Source organism: Oryx dammah, unplaced genomic scaffold (assembly GCF_014754425.2).
Source record: "Oryx dammah isolate SB20612 unplaced genomic scaffold, SCBI_Odam_1.1 HiC_scaffold_133, whole genome shotgun sequence".
NCBI lineage: Eukaryota > Metazoa > Chordata > Mammalia > Artiodactyla > Bovidae > Oryx > Oryx dammah.
Window position 1 is genome coordinate 2,350 of NW_024070309.1, and position 12,617 is coordinate 14,966.

Genomic DNA, 12,617 nt, shown 5'->3' on the forward strand with positions numbered 1-12,617 from the left:
CTTGCCTGGGCAATCTCAAGGACAGAGAGGCCTGGCGGACTACAGTCCATGGGGTCCCAAAGAGTCGAACATAACTAAGCACAGCACAGCACAACACTTTGTAGATAGAAAGGCATGAACCATTGTTCCAAGAAGATTCAAATCACCATGGGATAGTATGGAGTGGGACTTGGAAGACAGATAGACTTTTTCTGCTGCTGCTGCTACTAAGTCGCTTCAGTCGTGCTCGACTCCGCACAACCCCATAGACGGCAGCCCACCAGGCTCCTCTGTCCCTGGGATTCTCCATGCAACAATATTGGAGTGGGTTGCCATTTCCTTCTCAAATCCCTGTTAAATCACAGACTTAGAGTTTGCACATCTCTGCTAAATTTGGAAGCAGAGAGAGTGTGTCAGCAGAGACCAGCAGAGCTCAGTCCCTCTACGGATGGTCCCAGCCATTCCCTCCTTGCCTGTCCTCACGGCTCAGTTCTGGGTCCAGACTCAGGATGTGGCTCAGGGTCAAGTGGATTCTCTTGTCCTTTTGCCCACAAGAAAGTGATGGTGACTATGGTCACCAAAAGCACTGACTTTCACAACAGTTACACATTTCATAACATAATGAAGAATTATGATTCTGACCTTTCTACATCTTGAACTGACAGAAACACCACTAGATTTCACTGAGAAAATGATTTTCCAAAGCTACATTAAGCACAATAGTAATGTTTAAAATAGGTAAAGCAGATGCTGTAACATAATGCAATCTAATTCATCCATTTATCATTTTCCATTATGAAAAAGCAATCACTATGATCCTGACGTATAGCAGCACCATAAGTAAGACCATCCTGGGTAATAAAGGCTGGAAGTCATCTGGGAAATACAGGGAGGAATTTTTAAGTATGGAAGAGATTTTCAGTGTTCAATCACCAAGGGGTCACTGAGAGGGAGGGAGGTTGAAGGCAGCAGAAAGAGGCCGTGCCTGCTGGGACAAGGAACTGGGGACACAGGGATGGGTTCCAAGCACAGGCAGCCCATCAGGAGGATGGGGTCAGGAGGAAGAGGTCAGTTCTGCAAGAGGAGGAGGAGGGCTGGCTGAGCAGACTCTCAGACTCAGCCTCCAGATTCAGGGGTCCCACCGGTGGGGGCAGTGGGTGTGTGGAAGGCAGTAGGGGGCAGGGGGACTCGGGAACCTGGAGAGGGGGCTGAAGGGCCTGATGCAGTCAGTGGTTGCCTCGCTGATATTCAATGTCAGTGTGGTCACGTCTTCTGGGTTTACATGTGCTCTCTCTCTTGACTGTAATGTTGACAGGTTCTACCTATTTTAGAGAACATTGTGCAAGACATAGAAACATACAGTGTCCAGTATCCAGTTGAGAAGTCTAGCCTGTGGTCTTTCTTCTGTGTGGTCTTCCATAATTCCCTCCAGCTCTACTTCTGACCTTCTGAATTCTCAGTGAATTAACAGTGTTTCTGTACGAAATAGCCTCATAACACAAGCTAACAGTATCATAAATACAAACAGTAGAATCTAAATGTGTCTTCATCTTGCTCAAGTTTTTTTTTTGAGTTTGTAAGTGTTGTCTGTGTAACTTTAGAACATTTTTTAATCTTAAAATAAGACAGTAGAAATAACCATTGACAAATGTTGAGGTCCTTTAATGGACCGGAACCTGGTGGTCCGGAGTCGACCAATAAGAAAGTAAAGGAGAGACAAAGAGGCTGATATTCCTTGGTTTAAGCAGAAAGCCAATAAAACCCTTCCACGGGGCTTGCTCTGTTCATGAAGGCCTCAGGCGCCCTCTCGAGGGGGGGAAGGAAGCCCAGCAGGAAAGTGAACCCAGAGGGCCTCTGCACTCCAGGGTATCAGCCTGAAAAAGAGAGAGAGAGAGAGGGACAGAGGGGTGGGGAGAGAAAGCAAGACACGGGGACCAAAGCTCTGATGGAGCAGAGCTGCTTTATTCAACATTGTGTGAGTATTTATACTGTCTTACAAGGCAGCTATTTTCAGCAGAGATAAAATCAAAACTTACAAGTTATCAAGGAAACATGAGGTCATCCAAATGAAAGAGAGAGGGTTGTAAATAATCACTTTTACCATATGGTTCATAAAAAGGAAGAGGGTCATAAATAGTTGCTTATCACTGTATGGAAATGCATGCATACTTCAGCCCCCAGGAGTAGCTTCCTGCTCCACTTAATTCCTGGATATTCAGGAATAAATAAGGGACAGAGGATTCATGACAGACCCAAAACAGCACACAGGAAGCCTCCTGTTAAATGCTTCCTGACAGACAAGATACTGACCAATTATATATGAGACAAACATTTTCCACTTGCTTATAACATTTTGAATAACAAAATGCAAACTAGGATTGCAAGAATTTACAAAAGGAGCCAAGTTTAAGATGAAAGTATGGAAAACAAGAAATGCTATTAAGAAGAAATATTTCACAATTAAACAAATGTGTTCAAACTTTATTTGCAACTGTCTTCATTATCACTGCTAACTCGCTTCAGTCGGGTCCGATCTGTGCGACTCCAGAGATGGCAGCCTTCCAGGCTCCCCCAACCCTGGGACTCTCCAGGCAAGAACACTGGAATGGGCTGCCATTTCCTTCTCCAATGCATGAGAGTGAAAGTGAAGTCGCTCAGTAGTGTCCAACTATTTGAGACCCCATGGACTGCAGCACACCAGGCTCCTCCATCCATGGGATTTTCCATGCAAGAGTACTGGAGTGGGGGTGCCATTGCCTTCTCCACTTCAATATCTCATATTGCCTCATTTTTTAAAAAGGAGTTATTTTCTTCTTTAGGGTTTTTTTGATGGTCACCTCTTACGTCTAAGATTTAAATTTTTAGATAGTTAATTATTATTTATTTGAAGGATAATTGCTTTATAATATTGTGTTGATTTCTGTCATATAATCAACATGAATCAGCCATAGGGATACATATGTCCCCTCTCTCTTAACCCTCCCTCCCACACTAGCTATGCCCTTTCAATTTGAGCATATAAATCTGCAGTCAGAGAAATAAGTTCACCTGTTTTTGAAGTTCTGTTGAAATACAGCCCCATCCATTCATTTACGTACGTCCCATGGCTGCTTTCACACTATATTTATAAAGGTGAACAATTGTGATGACGGAGACCACATGGCTTGCAAACCAAAAATATTTACTGACTTATAAGTTTCATTAACTATTAGTTTACTGGACTTTTTTATGTTAGCAGTTTTACTTTTTGAAATAAACATTTATTTTAAAAAATCATTTACTTCACATTATTACTATATTTGCTTAATATTTTTTGCTTAATAACTACAAGAAATGACCACCCAAATACCCAAGACTCTTCTCCAAAGCACCTGAGGGCTATGACTTGAGGCCAAGTCAAGACTTGAGGCTGTGCTATAACAAGCCCAACTCCACCATCCATCCACTCTTTGAAGGACCTGCCAATCATATTGTTATCAGATGAGGCCTACACTTTACCTCAAATGGCATTCTCCCTCCTGACTGCACAGAGTGCCTACACTTTGGTCCACACACTAGCCCTGCTCATTTCAGGTCAAGTTATCCAAGGGCCAGCTACAGCCCACTACTTAGGGAGACCTAATGGCTTTCCCGTAGACCTATAGGTTTCAAATCTTCTGATGTTCGTTCTTTATTTTAAGTGGCTCAAGAAACTGTATAGTGCTGAGTCACTTCAGCTGAGTCTGACTCTGCAATTCCATGGACTGTAGCCTGCTAGGCTCCTCTGTCCATGGGATTCCCAGGCACTGATACTGAAGTGGGTTGCCATGCCCTCCTCCAGCGGATCTTCCCCACCCAAGGATCGAACCCTGCATCTCTTACATCTCCGGCACTGGCAGGTGGGTTCTTTACCACTAGTACCACCTGGAACCTAGGCACCTATATGCAGAGCTCTAAATCCATAAAATGCCTGTAGAGTTTCCCAGGGTTTTAACTAGAGATACTTCTTTCACGTTTCCAACTGTTATTGAACGTTTACTGTGTGCAAGGCAGTATAATAGTTGTGAGATATAAAGTCAAATAAGAAATGGATTCTCTCCTCAATGTCTTTATGACCAAGTTAGAGAAGAAACAAGTAAAACAATGATTATAATACACTGGAAGCAAATTTTATTGATATATGTTGTAACAACACAGATGGAGAGTATCTAAAGCAGAGAAAACTTCCAGAAGGTGACAGAAGTGAATCCACCAGGATCCCACACCATCAGTAGACTACTCAGACCTCCCCAGCACCCAAGAGCCCCCTGAACCATGACACAGAGTACTACAAGCTGAAAGGAGGCAGCCCATGAATGCTGAATTAAAGAGTGAACCAGGCACAGAAGGGGCCCCCTTCTGTAGACACCTCATGCTAAGAAATAGAGGTGCATGAAGTGGAGAGAGAAATGAACAAGCAATTGTATAATCCCACCTGTGCCCAACCTCCCACCACACACACACACACACACACACGCCCATCCATGCAGCCCTGCAGAGCACAAGAGAAGGGAAAATGGACACCACCACACACCCAACATAGTTGGTCATGACTCCAGGAAGCCCTGAGAGAATAAGACAGGACACAGCAGGTGTGAGAAGGCTTTACTGGGGATCAGACAGGCGGGGCAGGAACCACACTGGGAAGCACAGACTTCACACCAGGCCAGGTCTGGTCTTCAGGGCAATGCTGGGAGCTCAGAGCAGAGCCCCGTGGGCCAGGGATCTGGCTGGGCTCCTCACTGCAGAAGCAACTATGGAAGCGAAGGATAGTCTGGGTGGCTTTAGTGCAGGAGGGATAATGTGCGGTGGGGGAGGACCTTTACTAAAAAAAAAAAAATAAATGAAGAAAAAAGTGGGAAACTGAATTAAAGGATGGATGGAAAGGGGGGGTGGGAGGGAGATAAGGGGGCCAAGGAAGCATCTAGAGTGAACAGAAGGAGAAAGAAAAAGACAGATGGTTCCGCGGGCAGGAAGGTCCACTGGGTCTCCAGGGCACTGGCTGCTCACGCCCATCTCCTGGCTGCGGGCACTACTTGTTGCCCCACACGGCAAGCTTCAGGAACAGAGGGCCTGGGAGGAAGCGGCTGGACTTCATGTAGGCAGAGACCTTCTTCAGGCCCTGAGGGTGGGAAAAAGGTCAGGCTTCAGGTCTGCTGCCTCACTACGGTTCATGCAGGTGTCCCTAAGTTTGGAACCTAGATATAGCCCTTCCACGTGGAGTCAAATACTGGGACAAAATACCATCCTCCTGGTGTCCCCAACTCTGGAAAGGTAACCCTTCCAATTATCTGTAATTCAAGTGGTATCTTGATAAAACAGGACATTTGGAGACTCCACCCAGTGCCTGTTGCTGGAGATGATGACATAGGTTCAGAATCCCTAAATGACTCCCCTGCAAGATGGGTTCTACTGAGACCATTTATCAGATGGGAAACTGAGGCACACAGAAGATAAGCACCTCCCTCATGCTCACACTGCACATAAGTAATATGGCTAGAATGCAGCCTGCTTGCTCTCCCTCTCAATTCTGAGGTCTCTCTGCTGCACCCCCTTCCTCATAGCTGGAGAAAAAACAAGGAGACTCACTCATCATCCGCTTATACACACAGTTAAGTGACCAGTCCTGGCAGTTGCCCACCAACAGTGTGCCCGTAGGGGAAGTCAGGATGGGAGAACAACAGATGAAACATTCTCTGGTTTGGATACACAGTCCTTAGACAGTTAAGATGCATCTAAAGAAGCACTCTATAATCAACCTAGATCTGTATAGTTTTCTATGCAGAGTAAAGCACTAAAATCAGTAACTTGAGATCCCTAGCTTTTGGTGATTAGCAGTAATCTTTACCAAGATGTATAATTGATTACTCCAATTTTCCAGACCTCCTCCTCTACCTCCTGAAAGCAGTTTCCCAGAGATATCTGAGATATCTCAGTGGGTGTCTCCTAGCATACAGGTCTCCAAATAAAAGGGAAACTCACTGCTCTTACATTGTGTGGGCTTTCTTTCCAGTGGACAGTTATAGGGACCACAAAGGAGTTCAAATGAGACTTCTTACTGGTATTGGAACCTTACAAGGAGCTGGAGCCTTGGTACCAGCAAGGCCCCTTGGGCCGGTCTACCTCTGTACGTGATCATATGAATTTAGGTGAATCTCTCATGATCTCACATTTACCATCTTGGTTGACAATCCTGAGTTTTCTTTGGTGGTATATGAAAAAGCTTCCTGTCATCTCATTTTAGAGATACTGAGAAAGTACCCAGCTGAGACACTGGGAAGGTTCAGGTTGGGTGCGTAGGTCAGGGACTGCGTGGTGTCCTTCCTTGGACTAATATACCAGAGTTGGCTGGAATATAGTGTAGATACCACATGAGATCTCTTAGCTCCATAGATAAGGGACAGAGCTCCTCCTGGCCAAGCAAGGCTTTTTCAGGCAATTGAGAAGCTTGCAGGAGTGGTGGAGGCAAGTCCTCATACCACACAGCAATCCCACAGGGAATCCCACTTTTTAAAGAAACTTGCTCATCCAGGGACACACACACAAAAGGTTTGGCCAACCTGTGTTCCCAGTGCCCACAATGTTTTCAGACTGTCTGAGACATATCAAAGACCTGAAATGACTACAGGGTGACAACGAGGAGAGTTCAGCTCACAAATAGCAGAAGAGCCCACCACACACACTTATCAAAAGAAATTTATCCTGACAAGCATACTGTGAAATGGGAAACAAAGCTTTATAAACCTAAGAAAGAGGGGTGACAGATTGCCAACCTAAGACTGACACTACAGCAGGTTCAGGTACATTACGTATGGAGTTTATACTTGCAAATACTTACCTAATTGATGCAACTATACCAAAGGAGATCTCATCCTAAAAATGGTCAAAAAGGGTTCTTTGACACTCAAACTTAGGGTTTTTTGTGTGTACACAGCTAGAGGAATGGGTTTTAAGATCAAACAGACTGAATGATTTAGAAGGCCTGGTAAAATTGTGATTACTTTGCCCAAAAAAAGTTTTGTTTTCAAATGCTGACCATAAGGAAACAAAAGTCCTTCTAGGAAGAACTTGCATCATCTCCCTGTAGCTTTGAGACATAAAAGTTCTACCTCATCTTCTTAGGCATCTTCCGGTGCACTTTGAAAGCTTAGTCTCTCTAATCGTGAAGGTACACATACGGTGTATGGTTGGCAGCAAGCTGCATAGACTGTGATTCCAAGAGTCTTTTTGTCCAGCTTTGCTAGCATTAGGTGAATGTGTCATTAGGGGTCCCAGTCCATAAAGGGTCTTTGTCTTTTCAACGCTCCTTGTGTCTCCCTGTACAACAAAGGCCTTTACTTTCTTAGACTATACTTGTGGGTGAACTTCTTGGCTCCTGAGAAGGCTGCATCCCTTGCACTGTCTTGGGATTCCTCCTGCCTCTTATTGGTTTGAATCATAACTAAGAATTCTAACAATGGATCCTTTAAACTGGAAAACCTGCTAAATTGGTAAATTTTTAGAGATCTCTCATTGAAAACAGATGTTTAGCTGGTCCTTATGGAAAAATCAAACTAAAGCGTGGATACACTGATATATAATGGTGGCTAACCTTAAGAAACTTCCTTAGTTTCAACCCAACCAACCAACCAACAAAAATTGTTCCTAGAGTTTTATTTATGGTCTCAGCTTCCCCTCAATGGATCTTACAGATGCTAATAAAAACAAAAGAATAACTAAAGTTAATTAGGTTAATTAACAAGGGAATACTTAAAAGCTGAGGGGAAAGTCAAGTGAATTCTTCCTACAAACTAGAAATTTTGAAGGGACTGGTCCCAATAGGATGAAAATATTTAGACACCTATTAAGAGGTATGATAAATGAAAGAGAATTTGATGGCATGAAATTAAACATTTTGATACAGCAGTACCAAAATAGATGTTTTGGATGGGCCAAAAAGACGCCTTATCAGTCCCCGTAAATGTTAAAGAGACCCAAACAAATCCACTCTATTTACCCCAGTGTAGGAAAAATTTAAAGGCAAGAAAGTAGAAAAATTCACCAGCAATTGTTCAGGGCAATATGCCAAACAATCCAATAAAGACTGACAAAAAAAGCCTGGGTCCCTTGGCTCAACCCCTCACTGGGGACAGAACTGGGTAAAATGGCCAGGGAATAAAAAGGAAAGTTTCTGGGAGTCCTTGTAAGACCAAGACTTGTTAACAGGATCCTTACAAGGGCTTTGGTTAAAGGTAAAATATTAATAGTTGATAGAATTCAGATGAAAGTTTATTTGTTAAGGGGAAGAACAAAATCTGCCTCCATGTTGGATCTGTTTCCTTTTTTTTTTTTAAGGTTTGTATCTTTTTTTTTTTGGCTGCACTGGGTCTTCACTATGAGCCTGGGCTTCCTCTGGTTCCAGCCAGTGAGGGCTGCTCTTCCTTATGATGCACAGTCTTCTCCTTGCAGGAGCTTCCTTTGTTGTGGTGCACAGACTCTAGGTGCATGGGCTTCAGGAGGCAGTGGCAGCACATAGACTAGTAGCTGTGGCTTTCAGGCCCTAGAGCCAGGCTCACTAGTTGTGGTGCAGGCTTAGTTGCTCTGCATCATGTGGAAACTTCCCTGAACAAGGATTGAACCCACGTCCCCTGCATTGGCAGGCAGATTCTTATCCACTCTACCAACAGAGAAGGCCAGATCTGTTTCTTTTACTTTAAACTTTGCTTCCCATTGCTTTTGTTCACTACAAGGATACCCTCCATCCATAATGGCCTGCCTTGGGGAACCCTGCCCCTATGCCTGAATGTTAAGCCAGAGTGCTCTTGTTCAGGAACCTGTCCACCTGTGGATGGCTACAGGAAGGAAAAAATGAACATATCCCCTCCCCGAGGCTGGCAGTTCCCAGAGATGTTTGCAAGATTAATGACCTTTTCACTTTACTTCCTCACCTCCCACTTCTCTGCTCTATAAAAGAGCCTGGCATCCAGACCCTGATAGGATGGTTATTTGAGACGTTAGTCTGCCAGCTTCTCAGTCTGCACCTCATCTCTCAGATGATTGGCCCATTGTGCAGCAAGCAGACTAAACTTGGGCTCAGTAACATGCTAAAAAGTGGTTTATTTGAACAGGCTTCATGTAAGATGGTTATATCTCTTTTACCTGATTATACTGTGGGGATATACAAACATGTCTCACTGGGGAATGCGCCCCTGCCTGGCATAAGACAGGGCATATAATCTGCCTCTCAGGCAATGTCAATTAAATATAACAGAGGAAACCACCAGGCTTACCTGAGCCCACACACCATAAGGTTAAAATTGCAATCTAATATTCAGGGCCTAATAAAAGCAATACTAGAGTTTGGTTTGGGGGTTTTGTTTGGTTGGTTGGTTTTGTTTTTGACCAAGGGTAAACTGGTCTGAGTCTGACTTGTGCACTCAGAAAGAGGGCCTTCTGCAAACATCTGAAGACATGATACACTGATCCCTAAAGTTCTAGAATATAGAAATCTTTTGATTTCCAGTTTAGTTGGAAACTTACCTACTGATATAAAAAACAAAATTAAAAAAAAATGTAGTTGGCCAAATCAATCTTTTGATATCATTTAGGTAGCAGCCTAGTTCTTCAGGGAATTGAAAGCAATTGTGTTTGTCTTACAAATCTCCACATATCAGGGGACTTTCCTGGCGGTCCTGTTGTTAGGAATCTGCCTTCCAGTGCAGTGAAGGCAGTTCAATCCCTGGTCAAGGAACTAACATCCCATATGCCCTGGGGCAACTAAACCTGCACACCACACCTACTGATCCCATGTGCTCTGGAGCCCAAGCACCACAAGCAGAAGAAGCCTGATGCCACAACGGAAGATCCCACATGACACAACCAACACCCAATGTAGCCAAAAAATTATACATTTTAAAAATCTCTTCATGTCAGATATGTAAATATAGCACAAATGACCTGAGACTAAGCCTGATTAACTTAACAAGATAGACTCTAACACCAAAGGGAAAAACAACAGAAAAGAGGTGTTTTTAAACTCAAACAATTGGAAAGGCTCCTTCACCCAAAATCTAATTTACAGCCTTTTAAAGGACTTGTCAAGAATGAAGGACTTCCCTGGCGGCCCAGTGGTTGAGAATCTGCATGCCAAAACAGGGGACATGGGTACAATCCCTGGTCTGGGAAGATTTCACATGCCCCGGGGCAACTGAGCCTATGCTCTAGAGCCTCAGAGCGACAGCTACTGCACCTCAAGTGCCTAGAGACCACTGCTCCGCAACAAGAAAGGCCACTGCATTACAAGCGGGAGCACCGCAACTAGAAAGTAGACCGAGCTCCCTGCAACTAGAGAAAGCCCAGGCCCAGCAACGAAGACCCAGCCCAGCCAAAAATAAATAAATAACTTTTAAAAATTTATGAAAATAAAAGAATGAATGCAAATCTTACATCGTTTCCATGAACAGTAAAAAGCCTGAAGACATTCCCTCCTAACTGGTTACAGAAAGGGGTAAGCTTCAATCTACCGCAGTCAACCACAGACAAGCCACCCTGAGGAGATTTCAGGATGAAGAAAACCAGGATGAAACATTCTGTGTTTTAGACATGGGGACCCCAGAGAGTTAGGATGCATCTCAAAAAAAGAATTTTCATGACTCCAGATTTATCCATCTTCCTACACAGAGAAAAGCACTAAGATCGTTAACTTGAGATGTTTGTTTTTCAATAATTCGCATTAATCTTTTACCAAGATGCATGCTTGACTATATGCATGTCCCAGCCAAAAATTCATATACCTACTGTCTTCTAGCCAACATCTTCAGAGCTCTATGAGAAGCTGTCTCCTGGGTTCCAAACAAAATTGAAGGTCTCCAAATAAAGTCAAAACTCACTGCTCTTAAGTGTGTCAAATGTTTCTCCACTGACATCTCATCATAGGAGTATTTGTTCCTCTCATCAAGCAAAAAATCATCTCTGCCTCAGAAAAGGCTCCTACTTCACACGGTTTGCCCACAGAGGGATGAACGCCTAGCAAAGCTAAAGGGCTCAGAAAGCGGCCAGGCAACATAAAGAAGAGACCACATTTCACCCAATGACTCAGCAAAACATGGATGAAACCTGGTAGGAGGGTGTGGAGCAGCAAGACTGGCTCAGGCCAGACTCTAATTATTCCACTTAAAAGACACAGACCAACTGCCTGGCATGGGACCCAAGTCCACTCTCACTTGGCCTCAACCTACATCATCCTCAGTCCTGAGACAGCCAACCAGACAGTGAGACACTCAGGTGTACCTGTGCACCACTTTCCCAAGACAGACAGTGCCCAAGAGTGCCCAGGACTCCCAGATCTAGGGCTGCCTGTGCCCCACAGCCCAGGGCCCAAGAGGCCACACTGCAGGCCACATCTGTCCCCATCCTCCCTGCTGGGCAGTCACCCCAGCTCTTGCAAAATTCTCAAGGCAACAAGCCTTGGACAAAAACCAGAGCTGATGAGAACTAGCTGAGAAAGCAAATTTCAGTATGGGGAGGAGGAATACAAAACAGATTGTAGGCCAAAAAACCTATTGGAAGAGAGCTTCAAATTCCCATATCTGTCACAAAGCAGACTCTGCTGCTCTCCAGTTGGGTCAATGATGAGCTGGGAGGTGAGGTCAGGCTGTGCCCCTCCAGAACCAAGGTGGCTCCACCCACACCACACAGCTGAGGGTTCCTATAGTTCCCCAGCTGCACTGAGCCCAAGAGGCTGGGCGCCAGGACTGCATGACTTCTGCATCCCACTTGTGCCTGACACAGTGTCTCCTACAGGGGAGAGGATCAGATCAGTGAATGTGACTTAAAGTGATGTACTATTGCATCTCTGGGATGGAAACTGGGATAACAGGAAGGAAAAAGGGACTGGAGATGAGGCGTGAAGGAACTGCCCACCACACGAGGTGTCAAGATGAAATCCTTGCACAGGACTCCTCTGTACGTACTCAAATCCCAGCACCAACTGCAGATCTGACAATCTCAGAACAACAGGTGGAGGCTCAATTGCTGCAGAGCCCTTTGGAGATCAGGAGAATATACTGTCTCTGTTTTTAGTACTTGATATCAATCCTACTGTGTCCCATTCTACTAATGCCAGCTGCATACCGTCTCCTGAATATTCTGCTTCCTACACACTTTCCAGAACTGTGAACCCAGACAATAAAAGGACCTGAGCTTTTCATTTCAGCACAGGAAACGGAGAGGCACCGACTGCTGCCCGTAGAAGCCAGACGGTCTGACTGGGAGCCCAGCACAGCCTGTACTGGTTGTGTGACCTTCAGAAATTACTTATCCTTTCAGCTTAATTCCTTCTCTGTAAAATGGAGACGACAATTGTTGCACATGTAGGAATGTTATAAAGATTAAATGTGACACAATACACATCAGTAACTGAGCAGAGATTCTGGTAAACAAGATTCTCCATAAATGCTATTCCTCACTGTAGTTCCAACTAGGAAATCAGGGGAAATAAGAAAGAGAAGAAAGATGTAAATACAAGGGGTTCAAGGGAATCACCTCAAAACGAGAAATGAAGTCTTTCAGGTTTGGGAACGCATCCAGGCACCTGGGCTCAAATATGCGGTGCATGTCAAGGACGTCATAAACCAGGAAAT

General features: G+C 44.4%; 1 long non-coding RNA gene across 1 annotated transcript; it reads right to left on the bottom strand.

Annotated features, from left to right (window-relative positions):
- Positions 1-1,838: 1,838 nt before the first annotated feature.
- Positions 1,839-12,617, bottom strand: LOC120859185. The gene is made up of 3 exons (XR_005720044.1): positions 12,520-12,617; positions 3,028-5,119; positions 1,839-1,853 (listed from the first exon to the last, which is right to left on the bottom strand). It is a non-coding gene; the product is annotated as an uncharacterized LOC120859185 (long non-coding RNA).